General features: G+C 42.8%; 1 protein-coding gene across 2 annotated transcripts in view; it reads right to left on the reverse strand.

The window, feature by feature from the left end:
- Positions 1–7,519, reverse strand: part of fam49al (family with sequence similarity 49 member A, like) — a 34,273-nt gene extending 26,754 nt beyond the window's left edge. Inside the window, exon 1 of one of the 2 annotated variants that reach the window (XM_034599946.1) lies at positions 7,152–7,519. The gene's annotated coding sequence lies outside the window, so the exon portion shown is untranslated. The remainder of the gene's footprint in view (positions 1–7,151) is intronic. The other variant, XM_034599950.1, reaches the window with a different exon arrangement.
- Between the last annotated feature and the right edge of the window lie 11,607 nt (positions 7,520–19,126).

The following is a 19,126-nucleotide window of genomic DNA, read 5'->3' on the forward strand; positions in this document are numbered from 1 at the left end:
TCCAAGTCTTATCCACTAACATGGAGGGGGCAGGGGTAATGACATATGCTGCAGCCATCTACTAGGGGGCAATCCAGATGTTTGGCTTCGCTTATAAGGGGCTGTCATGTCATCCATCTTTATGTACACTCATCCGTCTGTAATTAGTTCTCTTAACCACAGTCCACTGTAAAAACAGTAGAATACTATTGTTATTTGTATGTAGTACAAACTGAATACTATTCTGATCTGTTGTGGAATTGGGTCACGGCACGTGTCTCAAGCCATCGGCCACAGGACATGACTGTGGAGAATGAATGGGTGACCTCTGACCCCAGCGTGACCTAGAATCTATATTCAGCTCCGAGTGTCTCCACATACCTGAGAGAGCCGCTGTGTCCTTGACAGAGGCAATGCTCCATCCGACTGTGCTGCAGTGTGTCTCGCATGGAAGAGGATGCAGTGTTACACTATTCCCTGTCCCACTGGGAGGGGAGGGACAGCAGCAGCAGCAGCAGCAGCTCTCAGATATAAGAGAAGTGTCTGTGATGTAAGGTATGTGCTCAAGTCGATGCAGAAAAATAACTGATTGAACAGAATGAGCATGAAGTATAAAGGAATCAGTTTGGGTTGTGTTGGATCCCTGGTGTGAAAGTTTTAGATTTTGGCTATTGTGGTTTATTTCTTTGCTGTTTGATGGAAAATAAATTATATATAAATACAGTAATTAAATCCTCGCTGACTCAAGCTGAACTAATTGAGCATGTGTGTTTTCATTTGAATATAAAGGGGGCAAATATAGTGTCTGTGTCTGGCTCAACAATCCTGATCAAACACTGAACAAAAGTATGGTTGCCAGCATCCTGGTGAGCCCACGGCAGATCTGGCATATGAGAAAACACACACACACACACACACACACACACACACACACACACACACACACACACACACACACACAAGCTCACACAGAAAAAGATAAAAATATACAAAGACATAAAGTGAGGAGATGAAAATGAGAACTGTTTTTTCATCTCTAAAACGACTGCAGTTTTAACTAGAATGCCGCATACCTCACCCAATTAGTTCCCCTTAAATTCCACACCCAATCCTACTACCCAGCTAACTGAAAATACATCTCAAGTGTTGTTTCCTTACTGAATCACCGTTATCTCAGATACACATTGCAGGTTTCTAGCCTACCTAAATATAAAACCACATTTAAATCTGATACAATCCAAATTTGTATTTGTATCTGCACCAAATTGCATACACTCATGGATATCACTCCCCTAAATAAGCCTATTTGTTTTTCATCAAGATCCATGCATTATCCCATCGGGAGTTGGTAAAAATGCCATCTCAAACAAAAACCCTAATAACAGATTTACTTGTTGAAACTTTAAGTCATTTTTGAAATAGTGGGTCTTCAATTACACACAGAGGTCGTAAAAAGTGGTGTAGCCAGAAAATGTCAACTTTGCCATCTGAAATAAAAATTATTGTTTGCATATTTCTTGTGATTTCTCGTGATTTTTCAAGCAGGCTTTAGCTACTTTCTATTGAAAATAGTTTAAGGTACTAGTAACGCTGCATGTACGCAACCGGATTCCAATAAAGAGCAGGTAAAGCAACTATTAGCCTAAGCATTGATATTATATTATGTATACTTCACTATTGAGACTGCAGAAGGAAATTGTCAGAGTCACGGCCCTTATCACCAAAAACCCTCAAATCTCGTTCTTCTTTTCAAGTTGACGTCTTTGTTGGCATATACTCTCACCATTATAAGTGTAGCCTATTGAACAGAATATACTAATTCCTCTCTGACAGGCAAAGTGTATCCCCTTAATGTATATTTACCTTTAGCTCCAGTATCCAAACACTTGGTTATATCATCCAGCAGAACTTATTACCAGAGCTGGAGCCTCGATTGAGATAACATCGCTAAGTAGATAATTTGCCTCTCCACTTATTAAACAGTAATTGCAATACCGGCTCACGTCTTCTCCTTCCGCTTTGCTTTCTTCAACCTTCCATTGGCCTAAATTGGCTTCACCTTCCCACTGAATTGAGTATATTGATCTTAAATATGGCCAGAGGGCGGGCATTTGGACTAGCTATTGATACTAGTGGACAGCGATTGATCTGATCGACAGACAACAGGCCATGATGCCTTCTAAAGTCCTCAGAGAGCAGATCCGAGGTCATATGATTACATCTAGAAATTGAGCCCCTCTTTTATTTCTATAGGAAGAGAGAGTTGGACAAGTCAAGTCATGTCTGGTTAGAAGTGGACTCGCGGAGGCAGGGGAGGAATCACTGTGGCCTGTTTCTACGTCTCTTTGGATGTGATATCACACATTTCAAAGAGCTTCAGCAGAACCGTGGCAACTGGAAGATAACAGAGTTTTCCATGGGTTCCACAAGAGCCATCTAGGGTTAATATGAGGTAATATGATTGAAGAGTTATCAGATCTGGCCTCCCTTGTTGTGGACAATAAGATCACTCTACCGTGTAAATCTGTTTTCTCACTGACTCAGTGTTTTGTGTTAAACAGGTTCAATTAAAGAACCTCACATATCAAAACTTGTTAATCATGACCCCTTGATGAACCTTAAATTGAATTTCACCTTTAAAATAAGAGGACTGGAGAATTGGAAGATTTTATTTTTGAGATAATTTGTTCTAGAATAGAGTTTTTTACTGTTAACTTTAAAGCAACCTTGTATGTTTAGAAATGCTGACTTTTTTCATGAAAGTTTAATTGCACTGAAAGCAACTGACATTACCTTGCCATGCAGAGTATTTCATTTGTTATAACTGAATAGTTCAACATTTTAGGGTAAGGTGGTTATTAGCATTCATATTTGGAGTTAGACGAAAGGATGATACAAATCTTATGCCCATATATGAAGCTACAGCCAATAGTTGGGTTGCTTAGAATAACAAAGAGACTGGAAGCAACAGTCTGGTTGTTTTCAAATGTCACTGAACCGGACTAAGCTCCTCTAAAGCTTACTAATTAACATGTTATATTTCGCAAATGAAAAAAGACAAGGACTGTCTTTTTACACTTTAGTGTTTGTATTTTGGATTAGATGTGCTGGTCAACAGCTGAACCAGGCTGGCTACTTCCCAGATCGCTATACTTTGTGATATGTAGCTTTATACCTAAGAACAGACATACTGGTGCTATCTAGACTACCTCATCTAACTCTTTTCAGGAAAGCAAATGTGTTAACTTGTAAAATATCAAAGACTGAATTTATACACAGAGGCAACATTCCCAGTTCTCTGAACTGAATGGCGTAGATCGAGGCTCTTGCGTTATATGTCTGGACTTGCCCTCACACCCTGTATCCTCCATCATTCAACCCTGTGTTCTTTTAACAGGATCATTTCTGCTCTGAGGGAGTAATCCCTAATTCCTGACAATACTGGCTTAAAATCCACAAGATTACCAGGTAGACATGGATCACATCTGAATTTCCTAAATGATTTAAGCGCTGGATACAAGTCTGATCCAGCCTCTGAACGCATGAAAATGAAAAGAAATATATACAGCACGCTACAGTGACAGCTGTTTGAATGACAGATGCTGCTGGACAAAATGGGTCTTTCAGTCAATAAAACAGGAATTATTCAGATAAAATGTGGATTAATTGTCAGGCATTTTTGCGGGGGGAAAACAGCTGGGCTTTACGGACAAACATATGGATGATGTTGTGTTTTAATCAACATCCGTGCAACATGGTTGTCCATCCGCTTATTTCTGGCTTCTATGCCTGATAAGCTTCTCTAAGTAGAAAAGAGCAGTAATCCACCATCGCGTCGTCGTTGCTCCTTTTAACAAGCATCGACGGTCAGACTGTGCACTTGTTTAAAGATGGTTTGGGGTGAAAAACAATCAAATGATCCACCAAATTACAAAATTTGCAATTGAGGCAGCTGTCAAAACTTTGCTGAACTCACAGAGAAGGATCTTGGATTCGTAGAGCAATCCAGGTAGCAGCTGAATCCTTTATTTTATATATACGCCCTTTCACCTCTGATAAAAATGCTCTGTCGGGCTGTTCTATTAGCATCGTCAGTGCATTTTGACGAAAACACTTTTTATGACATGACACTTTGGCCTCCAACGTTTCCGTGTCACTGTACGTGTCACTCTTCCGCCTTATTCACAGGACGTCAGTCGAGGTTGCAGCGACCTCCGCGATGTCTGGTACACCGAGGGCTGGAGAAGATCATTACACATCATTACACCTGATGGCTTGTGTTGACAGTGCCTACTCGAAAATGACAAATAGCGAGAGAAGCCGCAAACAGGACAAACTCCGACCTCCATTTTTCCCTCTGCTTTTCCTGTTTCTCTCTATTCCCAGCCCATAAACCACAATTTCCTATTCCCAGTCCCTCAACATTGTAATAAGTGACATGCCGGAGCCACGAGGTTACACACTTCAGTAATGTAAAATACATGTCATCATGTCGACTGATGTGAGGGTGTGAACTTGAGTTAATTGCTGTGATAACGTGAACACCGCTCAGTTTGACTGTACCTATCGCTGAGGAGAATACTGGAGCACAAAGGGTGATGTACTGTAGAGACGTTACATTAAGGGAAATGTAAAGAATGTCTGTCTCCTCCAACCCCCCCATGCCTGTCTTCTCCCTTGTCAAACCTGATAATCCTGACACATGCTAGGCAGCCTAATAACATCCCGCAACTCATATGGACAGAGGAAATGAGACATTGTGAGGAACACAGATCACTAATCCCCTGCAAGACAGCAGGATGGAGTGATTGTGCAGCGCTGGAAGACACCGCCAAACGCTGTCAACACCATTTTGCAGTGAGCGTTTCGACTGGATGATGGAGAAGGAAGTGGCAGAATGTACCGAGGTGATGAAGACTGACTGGAGCGGCGCGGAAGGAGAGAGAAATTCTGAGATCGGGGGGGATGAATTAAATGTTTGATTTAATGACTGAGCAGAGAGAGGTGAACAGGGAGAATGGACGAGAGGGGAGATGCTGACGGACAGAAAAAGGGAGAGGAGAGAAGGAGGCGGGTATGAGACAAAGGGTGGCAGGGAAGGAGAGAGGAGAGAGGAGGAAATGCAGACGGGCATGTTTCTATGGGCGCACAGGAAAGATTTGGGGGTGAGGGAATCTTGCATCATCGCGGCGGGCCAATGAAAAGGCTTGGTTAAAATGTTCAAAGGGAGTGTCCTAGCAACAGCGGAGTAAATACCATAGCAGCCACCATTCCATCTCAGACCGGGAAAAAAACCTTTACACACACACACACACACACACACACAAACACACACACATTGATTAACACAATCGTGAACTAGAGCACAAACATGTTAGCTGTTTCAGCGATCCTTGTTGTTTATTCATACATGTTAATAGGTTATAATCTAAATATTCTGATTCATGACCATACAGCTGTATAGAAGCATCTTAACGTGTGCATTTAAAATGACAGTCATATATATTATAATAAGAATCAAAAAATATTTTTCTCTCCCGAGCATTTTAACAGATGAGCAATATGTAGTATTATATCAAATTATAATGAAAGTTTGGGTTTACTCTACGTATGATGTGTAGGAATTTATGAATATATGTATATACAGTATACATTTGTGCTACAACTATAGATATATTAAATATATTGATATATTTCAATATGTGCACCAACAAATGCAAATATGTCTATACTCTACGTGCACACAAGTGTATATACTGTATGTATATACATATATGCATATAAACACAAGTATAGTTATGTGGAATTTTGTGTGTGTGTGTGTCATGAAAGTCAACATGGCAGTAAATCATCAGTTAATCTACTCATATGGATTAAGACCAGAGTCAGTAGATTACAGGAGGGATAGACGGGGACCACATCTTTCAATTACACACCTCTCCCGTCAGGTTTTCCCCTCCCTCCCACCTGCCCATGCACACAAAGTACCTCATCATGCTTTCACTTCCCACCTTTCTTTTTTATCCCTCTCTCCATCCACAGCATGCCTCTCATTCTCTCTTTCACGGCACGCACAAAGAAGACCTGCAGAGTCACACGGCAGCTTGGCGAGTTCTGCTGTCCCCTCTCCGTCCAGTAATCTCATGTACCCGCTTTCCTCCACTAGATCTTTTTTTTTTCTTCCCATTTGAAAGAACTCCTGAAAAGCCTTACCCCTCGTTCATTCATCCCTCCATTCAGTTTTCTCCTCCCTCCCTCCTTGCTTCCCTCCTCCTTGTTTTCCACTCCAGTCGCATGCACCCACCCCTTCTGATCAGCAGTCTAATCTGGGGCTATTGTTTTTATCAGGCTGTTTGCAGAGACGAGCTCGCAAGAACACACACACACACACACACACACACACACACACACACACACACACACACATCTCAAACACCTCCCTCGCTGTATAGAATCGAGCACCTTTTGTACTGACGCTAACAATTCCTGATGCAATGCGAGTGTGTTAAGGGAAGTGAGAAGGCAGGGAGGCATGCTTGACATGCAATTCACCCACATAGTCCATAGAGCACTCCAGTGCATCAATATGATATATGATGCATGTGCTGTGATGGTTCTAGGTCACATGTGTCCTGTGACCAAACTGTCATCCATCACTGAAAATACAATATACACAAAAATGCTGGGATGTGTTTGCGCGTGTGTGTGGGTGTTTGTATGTGTGTGTGTGTGATTGTGTGTGTGTATATGATTGTGGCAGTGACTATGGCAGTGACCGTACTGCTCTGGCTAAGCACTGCAGTGAAAAAAGAACGAGTCCTAGTTGACCAGCCCTACGGGGTTTTGATGTGGTCAGGCCAAATTCAACGCCCCCTACCCTTATACCTCCAGGATCCTGAGCCAGGCTATAGTACACCACATCTAGTCCACCTACCCGAAGGCAATAGCACCATCCCGCAGCTGAAATCACCCACCAGCCTCCATCTAAAGTCTAACCCACATCCATCTTCCATCCTCTCCTCCTCCTCAGCCTCCGTCTCCAGCTCGCAGCTTCTCTCTCTAGATGCAGGGTGGGACTATCCGGACCTTTCTTGCTATCAGTGCTAAACAGATGGAGTGATGGTGAATGATACAAAAAAGAAGAAGAAGAGGAGAGTGTAGGCTCAGCTTACCGGCTGGGCGTGCAGGAGGGGAGGATGCTGCCTCTGACTCTGCTCTTCCTTCCTTCTCTCCGGAGCGAGGTGATGCAGAGATGGATGCAGGGAACAAAAGAGGAGGACAAAGGGCAGAGAAGCGGAGACAAAATGCAGACGCCGGGAACTGGTGGCTAGTGAGGGAATGAGAGACAGAGGATGTAAAATAAAAGAGGAAAAAAGAGTCCCTGGGTTGCTTTTCTTTCTCTTCCTCTGCGAGGATCCTTTATTCTTGTGAGCCAGAGGGCTGTGGATTCACCTAAACACTGAGCACACGCACTGCCTCACGCCACACAGCCCTCCCTCTCTCTCTCCCTCTGCACTAAAGACAGCAGCTGTTGGTCTATGAGAAATAGAACGTTCTATCCCCCTCCCTCTCCCCTTCTCCTCCTACCTCGCTTGCTCACAAAGACCCCCACCACACACACACACACACGCACACACACACACACACACACACACACACACACACACACACACACACACACATTCGCCATGTCCTCACAACACCCCCTCCCCCTTTGACTGACATCTCCCACTAGCCTGCTGTTAATAAGAGGAGGGGGCACTGTGCTGTGTGTGTGTGTGTGTGTGTTTGTGTGTGTTTGAGAGAGAGAGAGACTTGCATTGTGTTTGACATTGTTTCAGCAGCAGTGACTTTTTCTGTCCACACAGTGTGAAAGTGAATCATGGTGAGTAAGGATGTGCAGCAGGGTATTTTTGCAAACTGTGTGGGTGACTGCTGAGCATCGCTTGCCACTGCGCTGCGGTGAAGGAGGAAATTCACAGCATTTGTTGTGAGCATGTTTATATTTATTATGAGTCTGAAATGCACAGAGAGACTATCATCAAAAGTGAGCGGAAATTAATGAGATGTTGCACTCAATGTTTTTTTTCCTTTTCTCTGTAACAGGTGGAAGGACTCTTGAATGTGTGTGCGTGTGTGTGTGTGTGTGTGTGTGTGTGTGTGTGTGTGTGTGTGTGTGTGTGTGTGTGTGTGTCACCCCTTTCCCTCCCTGTTCTTGTCCAGTAAGGTTTTGGGATGGTGCCTATTAGGCACCCTCACTTCAGGGTCGTCAGCACGGACAAAAGGGCATGGTTAAATGAACCATAGCTTAATTGTCATTCTCTATATATTTGTGTGTGTGTGTGTGTGTGTGTGTGTGTGTGTGTGTGTGTGTGTGTGTGTGTGTGTGTGTGTGTGTGTACGTGTACAGTAGTCTTGTAACCAAACGAGTAGCTGTGCAACAGCCAGCCCCCCCGCGGGACTATGGTGTGTATTGGGGCCAAATTTAGGGTAGAATATAGGGGTTAGCATGACCCGGTGCCCTTTGTAACAAACAGTTAATGAAGTGGAACACTTTGTGTGTAAACAGGAACTGGAGACTCCATTCATCAGATATAGAAAACAGATGAAGACACTCTGCAGGCATTTTACAGAAAAACTTGTGTCTATGTTACAACGTAATGGACACTAAAACAAAAAGTGCATTTCCTTTCTGACCTATTTTCCTCTGTCAGGTAATAGTATTGTACAGCTACAGTGCCGTTCTTTGAAATGTCCATCAGTCATGTATCTTTTTTGACATTTGTAGCAAAGCTTTACATATGAAGATGATAATCTGACACATGCAAAGGCTCCATATGCTTTCTGGTAAACCTGAAAGACAAAGAACAGGAAGAACATTATGTCTAACAATAAGTATGGGCCTGTTTTTGTGGTTTTGGGTCTCTGCTACTTTCACATCACCAAACCTTATGGACCGACTCGAGATAGAACATTAAACTTTGTTCTGTTTTTACTTCAAATTCCCCAGTGATGATACATTACTAACACTGTCGAGATCACTGTGTTATACGAGTGAGAAACGTCTTCAAAACATGTTAATGTGAGAAAAAGACAAAAATATAGAGGTGTAATGTATTTCATCCACATACTGAGCATTGTAGCCTTCAGGCTCACATTCAAATAAAGTCTGAGTGAAGGGAAGAACTCTGAGTTTGACATGTACCAGGATACAGCTGTGTCATCGTCCACCAAACACAGAGGCCATGTTGCAGTAGTTGTTGCTGCCCCTTAGGCTGGAGACTGAGCACCACGAGGATGGAGCAAAGGTTAAAACACAAAGGTGAGGCAAATCAGTTTGTAGCGAGGAGAGAGCGCTCCTGCTTTCATATTTAACATATTTACCGAAACACATGCTGAGACAAGTGTGTGCCTCCAGACTGGGGAAAGGAGCGGAGGAGGAGCTCCGTCAGAGAGATTCTCATGAGTCACTGAAGCTCATTAAGTGGGAGGATATTATAAAGCTGGTGTGAGACTCATTGTAATGATGCGCGCTTCAATCTGCTATCATGTTGCTGCTCAAATTTGAAATGAGCTTCCCCCGGCAGTCAGGTAAACAGATGTTTTAATGCAGACAGAAAATGCCAAACATCGACTCTCGAAACCAATGTTCGCCCACATTGATAAGTTATACAATTGGTTTATATATATATATATTATATATTCAGTGGTGGATCTAAGATTTTTCTAAAACAGGGGTCCGTAAAGAGGGGCCACAATTTACACAGAGAGGCCATTTATATGTCCAACATCCATGTACAATTCCTGATTCAGCAAAGTGCACATTTAAGTCATTCCTTGTTTACTAGTAGCTCTATAGCTTTGAGCAAATCCACACAATATTGAATATAGCTAATCAGATTTCTACTGGGGACAGTGACCCTGACACTGAATGTATTTGTCTTATTTGACGTCACTCTTAAATGGTTTCAGCATAAATATATGTGGTTATTCCTTAGTTTTGAGGCTTCAGAGAGAAACAACATATTGTAGCAACTGATGGTCTAGGAGCCCTGTGTTTTAACCAATCAGCTTAGACACACGGCCGTGTGACCTCCACTGTCTTGCCAACATCAGTGTCGCCTTTCTAATTTCTTCTTTTCAAAACGACTCCAGCGTGGACTGAGATCATTTGTTAACTCAGTGCATCACAGTCTGGAAGGCTTTCAAACAACAAAATACTCCAGGGTTTCACTGTTCGATCCAGCAACGCCGCCCCTAATGAGCCAAACACGCACGGGACCAGATGTTGTCTTTGGAACAACGGGGGGTGGGTGCGACTGGTGGTGATGGAGGGGTGGGTTTGAATGTTGTCTGTGAATAAACACGATCTTTGATGTGAGGCGTCATTCTGAACCCTCCTGACCAACTCGACTCCGGCTAAAAGATAAATTGTTCACATCCCACCAAACCGTGAAATCCAATTGTGTATGCTATTGAGAGTAGACTCACACCAATGTCTTTCTTTTGTGTGTGTGTGTGTGTGTGTGTGTGTGTGTGTGTGTGTGTGTGTGTGTGTGTGTGTGTGTGTCAGATTGAACAGCAGATACCGCAGACCCTGGCTGAGACACATGATCATCACCTGATCTGGGGTGCGTGGCTCTGAAACATGGCAGCTGTGCAGTGGAGGACACTGAAATGAGGAACGTGTTTCGATTTCACATTTGCATAAGCTTCTAGTTAAAGTTTGCCTCTGGAGTAACCCACTGTGTACAGTCACACAGCACGAAAAAAGAGGACAAGCTGCATTGGTAAGACCCAGCCTACAACATGCAAAAAAGTGAGCAAGATATGGAGGCCCCCATTTTATAACTGAAATATTAATATCTGAGCATTATTGCCAACCAGAATAAGGTAGAGCACCTTGGATTATTTATACAGTGTCTATTATTTTTTTAGGTCAATTGTCCCATCTCGCTTGCCATTGCATCAATGGCTGCCTGTGGTGTGTGAGCCCGCCGTTGGCCGAGTTTAGTCTCTTTAAAGGCCTCCTTTATGAATTATGAGGGGAAGTAAAGTGCACTGGTACCATTACTGCGAAACACTGTGAAAGAGCAACTTGGAGAGAGAAAATCAAAGCTGAGAACACTTATTTCTGAAAGATATTAAACATAAAAATGCTGCATTTTACAGCCTTTGGTAAAAAAAAAAGAAGGAAGAAGAAGAGGTGCTAGTCTCACTTGAATTCATTTGAGGTTCATTCTTCACTTGTGATGGTACAAATGTGGAAATCTGCATTCACTATACATGTTGTTAACATTCCCCAACTAGAGTGGCACTCAGTAGAGCACATACCTTCACAGAGGCCCAACAGTTCCCTCAAAATCCATCAAGCTGCACCAAATAATATACACACTCACATAGATATCCGTCTCCTAAATATATCTATTTTATCAAGATCCATGTATTATGCCCTGAGAAATTTGTGAAAATGTCAGAAAATCTCACAATGTTTAAGAAAAGGACCTGGATTCCGGATCAGAGGCTACAAGTAATACATAGGTTCTTTCTTGTCTCCAAGAAAGTCCCCAATTAACCTCACCCCAATCTGCATGTCTTTGAAGGCAGACGCTGGAGGAAGATGTCTAGGTTCAAGGTTTAAATGAAGACTTTGATATTAGACATTTCTGTGATGTATCTGTCGGCTCGGTGGAGCAGTAATCAGCACTTTCTTGCTGTCGCCTCACAGCAAGAAGGTTACTGGTTTGAATCCCAGTTTCGGCCAGGATCTTTCTGCTTTAAGTTTGCATGATGTCCCTGTGTCTGTTTCTCTGGTTCCTCTGGCTCTCTAAATGGACTGTAGCTGTGGGAGTGGTTGTCTCTGTTTGTTGGCCCAATGTCCGCTGGGCCCGCGAATCTCAGGACTAATAGCAGTACAGATATGTTTTTTATGTATTGTCTTTTCCTGATTTACTTATGTAACCTAGGTTAATTCACCCTTGCACACTATCTTTTGTACACATTTCTTAAAATATAAACTATGATATGTGTTTTTCATTGCTGATCATTGTTGCGATTAATCCCATGTGTTGGTTAACGTGGACTAACCATCGGATTGTAGGTATTTAAGGTGGCTAATTTGTATTTATCGGAGGTCTCTGATCTTATCTGAGGAGAAGCCTTGTGCTCTAAATGTCACATCAGCAAAATGAAATCCTTTAACGGGAACCTTTAAGTGTGCAGATCTTCAGATATTTTGTTGATCTACCGTGCACTTACTGCATGTGCATGTTGTTTTTATGTCTAGGTTCACCCATTCAAAGGGTGTCATGCTCCTTTCATCGGAACATCTGAGGCCTGGACCAGTCACGTTGCACTACAGACTTCCGTACTGAGCCACCCACACTCCCCCCTACATGGCTCTCAGCAGCTAAATGCTTCTCTATCGATGAGCATGTGGGCTGCCGGTGAGCTGGCATCAAGCAGACTCACAGAGTCGGGATTGGGAAGAGCGAGAGCTGTGCATGTAATCACTGTGCAACAACTTGGGATGTAAGTGTTGCTGGAATGGTGACATTACCTCGAGCTGACATGCAGCGCACACAGCATCCCCGTCCTCACAGATACATTCACCTGCCTCTCTCCTCACATGCCTCCCTCTCCCGTCTCCAGCCTCTCCTCCTCCTCCCGTGTGCCTATTTCTGTCATCTTATTTGGAGTCATTGACAGAAGTGTGGGAGCTTGACACCCAATTTCCCCACCACCCCCATCCCTACCATCCACTCTCCGTGCCCCTGCAACACCCCCGCCGAGCTCGCACGGTTAGTACAGTCTGCCTGTGCTCTCTCCTTATAAGGGCAAAATACATTGACAGAGGCAGGGGGGGGGGGGGGGGGGGGGGGGGGGTGGGGGGCGTTGTATCAGCACAGGCAGACAGGTAGAGGGACAGTGGCTGGAACCGGAGGAGAGGGAGAGAGAGATGATGATGTAGCGACAGAGGAGTAGAGATTAGGAAACACTGAACAGGGAGGAGGAAGGAGGAGGGATGACGATGGAGAGGGAGAAGGAGAGAGGGTGATGGGGATGCTGTGATAAGAAGTGAAGCTTTTGGGGCTTTTAAAAATAAATACCAACAGGCCAGTGGCACATTATGTTTTAATCATTTGTTTTTCTCCTTTGATTTTGTTTCTTCACAGGATTAATAACCCACAAATAAACACCCATATTAACGATATGCAAATGCATAATACAACACTAATCAAAATACAGGGTGCTTTAAGTTGTTCAGCTTGTTAAATAAACTGCATTTGTAGACAATGTGAAATAAGTGAACATGTGCGTCAGTCATGTTTATTAATAAAGTAGTCAAGCGTAAACATAACTCTCATACCTGTTCTCTTGTCCGGTGTTAATGCTCCGGAGCTACTTCAGAATTATTCCTTGTCATTAGTGAGTCTCCCTCAAATGGTTCTATAATATACTGTCACTTTTTATTGTTTGTGCGCTGGATGTTGTGTGCAAAGCTGAAGTTAGAAATCTCTGTGTTCATCTTGTCTGGTTTATCTGCAGTGAAGACTTTAAAGTCAATGCTTTTCATTAAATTAAACTGAATTTGCTTTATTACAGTTCAAGTGTGTGGTTTATATATAAGTTAGAATGATTTACTGAACTTGCATGTCGGCTATATCAGAGGTCTGTTAAACAACACATCGTCTGACCCAAGGTCAGAATCTTTCAAAATAAAATCTCTGTAATTCGGCTTAATATAAACAATTACAGACACAAAATTACCGTTGATGTTTTACTTTGAAGACAACTTGCTAAAGAGGAAATGAAGGCACACTGCCCCGTCCTCGACTGACTGATACAGAGTGCTGGTCGCTTCTTTATTGAATGTATCATGTGTCCAAATCGCACCAAATTCAGCATTGCACTTCTTCAGTCAAGTTACTATACAGTACATATGCCAAGTGTGAAGCTGATTAGATGAACAGTTCTCAAGATATTTGTTCCACAGACAGACGGACAGAAAGACAGACTTGTAGTAGATAACACATTCATATTGAGGCTATGGCTGCAGAACTTTCGATCTACATTTTAAACATTTTCCTAAATGCACAGTACATATATTATATCTTTGAACTGCAGAAAGAATTCTTCTAGGTAGAAGATATTCATCATCCCTAAAGGTCATGTCAGCAGATCACAGAATATAACAGAGGAGAATGTATTGGGATGTGGCTGCAGCACTCGGAAGCTCTCAGCATCAACACTGATGCCTCAGACTGTGGCATCATTTAATCATCAACATCCTTTTCCTCCTCTCGGTGATTATGCAGCATTCATGTGGCCTAACTGTTATCATGTTCATATAAACACAATCCACTGTGCTTGTGTGGAGTCTGATCACAATTAATTCAGGTTAACTGCTGCTGAGCTCACAGCCAGTAAAATATTGATCAGTTATGCAAAATGTAAACAAACAAAAAGCTTCATACGTGTTGAAATCAGAAATGGACGATTCCTCATCGATCCAGCTTCTATTAAAAAATCTGAATTATTGATTGTGGCGATTGAAGGACTTGTGAAAGACATAAAGTGGTCAGATCAATCCCTCGTATGGCCCAAGCTCGAAAAACACTTGATACTACACTTCCTGTCATGCAACTCCTTAATATCCTAATAATCCTTAATATATTTCAATAGATTTCTCCCTGCTCTGTTGATGACGATTCTTTCCTTACTGACACATAATCAGGTAATTTGCATTATTAGGAACTTCTTACCAAATTCATCTTATTTAAAGTACTAAATCGATTTGATGTTGCATATAAGACCAACATTGTTATGGATCAACAAATGATCAAAACACAAAGTGCAACAAAATCTGAGATGGACAACATAACCACTTCCAAAAAGTGGAGCCAAATCATTAATCACCCCCTAGTGGCTGGTTGCAGTAGAGGTCATAGATCCCGCCCACCTTAGTGGGTGGGACATTTAAGTAATCTGGGACATTTTTGCAATTTTCACTTCTGTAACTTGTACCGAAATCTGTTTTACACATTAGATCAAAAATATTATACCTCTCTGTAATCCTTAAGATTTCTTCTAACCACACCAGAAGAGAGAATTGAGATATCATACGCAGAGAAGATATGACACAGCTTTTAGATAATCTGGGACACTTGTATTACGCTTAAAAAAAAATCATCTTGCTTCATGCATGTCAATCTCAATATTATCAATTTTTAAAAAGCATTATGATGAAATAACTAAGAAAATGTATATTATTTATAGAAATCTCATTGATTCAGATAAACATATAAAATGCAAGCCTAAATAATAAAAACAAGTTAAATTCATTTACATTGTCTTATCCACATGTTTAGTGAAAACAATGGCTGACACTCTTCTGTACTTTTTGGATCATCTCTGTCCTAGAGAGCTAACTGATTATATGAGCTAGCTAAGCAGACAATCAGTTCAAACAGACAGGGACAGAGTGTATTTACCGTTAACTCCTGCAACAACTGCAGATCATATGCTACATCTCTTAAGTTTATCTTTAAATGAGTGTCAAAAAAAACATGTCTCCATAATGAATATCATTACATTTTCAAGTGAAGGTGTGTTTTAAGGTTGGGTTAAGTTTAGATTAAGGTTAGGGTAATGGTTAGGTAAGTAGAAACCAGTAAATCAATGTAATGTCCTTTGAAGTCACAGAGAAGTGTGTGTGTGTGTGTGTGTGTGTGTGTTGGTTCAGCTGGCGCACTTCTCAGCGTCACACCTCCTGTTCTGCCTGTAAGTGCGGGGCAGGTGCTAATTGGGCCTGATTCTTCTGAATGGGGCCGTCTGGCATGAATGGAGGCAAATGTGATCCATGTGTGTTTGTTTAGCATGAGCACGGTACATCTGCGTCAGCAATGCCACAGAGCGCACAAACACACCTCCTGCCTGTGTACTGGTATCTGTTGCAGCTAAGTCAAATAGACCCCTCGTTTCGCTACAGATGGAGGGATGACAGCCCATCGGGAATAAATGCAGGATGAGAGTGAAGGATGCAAATCCATTTAGTCACAGGTCCCTGAGTGGAGTAAAAAGCAGACGCAGAAGGGGAAGAGAAGGGAATTAAAGCCAAATAACACCCGGCTGCTAAGTGTGTCAGCATCTACGAGAGTAGGCAGGCAGGGAGTTATTTAATGACACACAGTGTGTGTGTGTGTTGGTTTCAGCATATTATCAGTATGAAACATCTGCTCTTGTTAATCTCCACCAACCTGTAGGTAATAGTTCATTTACTGTGAGTAACTCCCCCAAGGGGCCAAAACTGAATCCCACTCTAAAGCCCACAACTGATCTCTGAAGAGGAAATAGACAGATCAGATGAATAAATAGGATCTTGATTCAGAGGCAGTTTGGAGTTTAGCCGTCGCTCACTATCTCAGGATGTGTATACAACAGTGAACCATCTCCTCCTGTTTCTCCATCAGGTCTCCCAGTCTGTATTCCCTTTGAAGGATTTAGGGGGTGAAAACCGTCACCAGGGAGATGAGGTTTGAAAGCTCTCACTGGTTATGTAAAGCAGCTCCTCCAGACTTATTTAGGTCGGCAGGTATCTCATCGCCCCACATCCGACGAAAAACAATCACTAAAACCGAAAGATATAAACAACTAATCTATCCCAGGCATCCACTCTACGGAGATCAGGAAGTAAGACAGCATAGCAAAGAGCAGGGGTGAAAGTAGGCAAAACCAATTGGGAATCAATCTTGATTCTCAGTGTCTCTGGGGCGAGACTCCCCAGACCATGGACCACATCCGCCACTTGGTCCCATTTGCTGTGACAAAGACCTGAAGGAGCCAAACAACACAGCCCTAGAATGGATATGACGGTGATGATGATGACTGGCTATGCAAAGAGGATCTGATATAACCCGAGGGTGTGAGAGAATTTTGGACCATTCTCACACATTACATCTGCTCACCATGAGGAGAATAGAGCTCATTCCACACATACTCCCTTCTCTCTCTCCGAGCAGTGCCCAAGGTCAGGCTACAGATAAATGGCCAACCAGCAGCACATTGTAGTGTCTACGTGGAAGGACTTTCTTACCAGATTCAGATGCTCAGACAGAGAGGCACCAAACTCGGACTCTTTTGCCTGTTACACCAGCGGCAAGATGTAACAACTCAACGTGATTTAGGAATGCATATTTACACTTAGCTATCCAATGGGATGCAAACACCTACATGTAACATAATGAGTGACAATGACAAATCAAGCCTTTCATGGGTGTGCTGTTGGAATGGGTGACGCAAGTAGAGGGAGATATATGGGGATGCTGTGTGAGACATTTTCAGGCTTGGGGGTTGACAATTGCTCATGTTACTCTGTTAGCGTTGGTATATTGTTCAACCTTCCGGTCTCCTTGATGCATCAAGTCTACATTAAACCCTTCTGCATAGGACATCAGCTGCTGCCTGAGTTCTCCTTTCACCAGCTTCCAGAAAACTCCGATCACAGAGAGGAGAGCTGGAGCTTGTGGGATGAGGAAGTTGAAGGACAGGCTGGATTGAGGTCACAGATTTACACCGGTGGAGGTTTGCTGTCGGGATGACACATGCATGTATATAGTCCTTTACTGTGAGAGCAGCAGTAGTAGCACCATACACTCACTTCACATTACTTTAAGAGTATGCAATGCAGAGGTTCCCAGCCTGGGGTTCGGGACCCTCCCTACTGACACCTGAGAGGTCGTGAAATGATTAACAGAAAAGTGAAGCAAACACCTTTCTGCCACATAAATAAGGTTTTTATGTTTTTTCCTGAATTTACTATAATATTTGGCTTTTGCTATTAGGGAGGGTATGTTTGTTTGTTGGTGTATTTGTTTGTAAGCACGTTTAAGCAAAAACAACAAAAACAAAATGTTTTATCAATTTCTTTAACATTGTGTGATAGGAAGTTTTTGGATGATTTCACCAATTTCCCAGGGAATAATTCATGGATCTTGGAAGAAGTCAGGCATATTCAGGGGCGGATGGATGATTGACTCCAGCTCCCCCAGGGACCCTCAAAATGTTTCGGTGTAGCTTGATTGAATTCAAGGGCACAGTCGGGCCTTGGTGGTGGTATGCACTCTGTGTGCCATTCTAGTGTATAAATAAAATACATGGGTTCCTAGGCAGTACAAGGACAAACAAATCTAATGTCAAAGGAAGAAGATAAGAGGTCAAGGAATAAAAAGGTGAGAACTTTTCAGTGATTTCCAGGGATTTAGATTCACCCCCTACTTCCCCAGTAACTATTGGAGCAACCAGCAAATAGTTACAGTGAGGGGAAAGTGTATGTATTTTGCTTGTAAATTATTAATCTCTACATCTCCAGACTCCTAAACGTAATAAAATAAAATTTAAATTTTTTGCTGAGAAGGCCACTATGCATAAACATATGCAATATAGGGATCCTGAATAGTGATTTACTCATGATGATGAAGATGATGAAGATGATGGTGATGACGATGATCCAGGCTGACTTGGAGGCGGATTTTCAAAAGCCACTGGCTCGAAAGTAGTAGTGACGCACAGCTGAGTGAGGCCCGGTTACTGGGTAGATGGAACGGCTTTAATGGTGCCAACAGGGGAATCTGCAGGGGTGGGGGTGTCCCAGAAATTGGCCACCGCCGCCGCTCACCCTTCCCCCCGCGTTGGGCATCCACATGGACAGTGACAGACAAGAAAAGGAGGAGGGAGGGAGGCAGCAACATAGAAAGGGAGAGAGAAAGATGGTGGGGTGCCAGGATGTCTTCCCCCTGGTACCCAGATGATCCTCACGGTCTGCACACTACACCCTCTTTGTGTAGATCCACTTAAACGCTATCAGTTGAAAACAGATCCCGGATTAATTCAGTGTCTGTGCTGGGTGTAGATATTTCCTATATAATCTATAGGAGGAACAAATCCTCCTCCCTCTGCCTCGCTAACATCCACACCCAAACAAACACTGTATGCAGCATCCCGCCATGTATCCATATGTGTCTAGACCGGAGTTTCCCAGTAACCCTTCGTCGTCCAGACCTCTCCTTTCCCCCCGGGGCTGAGCTGATTAACAGTAATAGGGAACAACAATGCATGATAATGTGAATTATAATGGACCAATGGATGC

Source organism: Hippoglossus hippoglossus, chromosome 11, assembly GCF_009819705.1.
Source record: "Hippoglossus hippoglossus isolate fHipHip1 chromosome 11, fHipHip1.pri, whole genome shotgun sequence".
Lineage (NCBI taxonomy): Eukaryota > Metazoa > Chordata > Actinopteri > Pleuronectiformes > Pleuronectidae > Hippoglossus > Hippoglossus hippoglossus.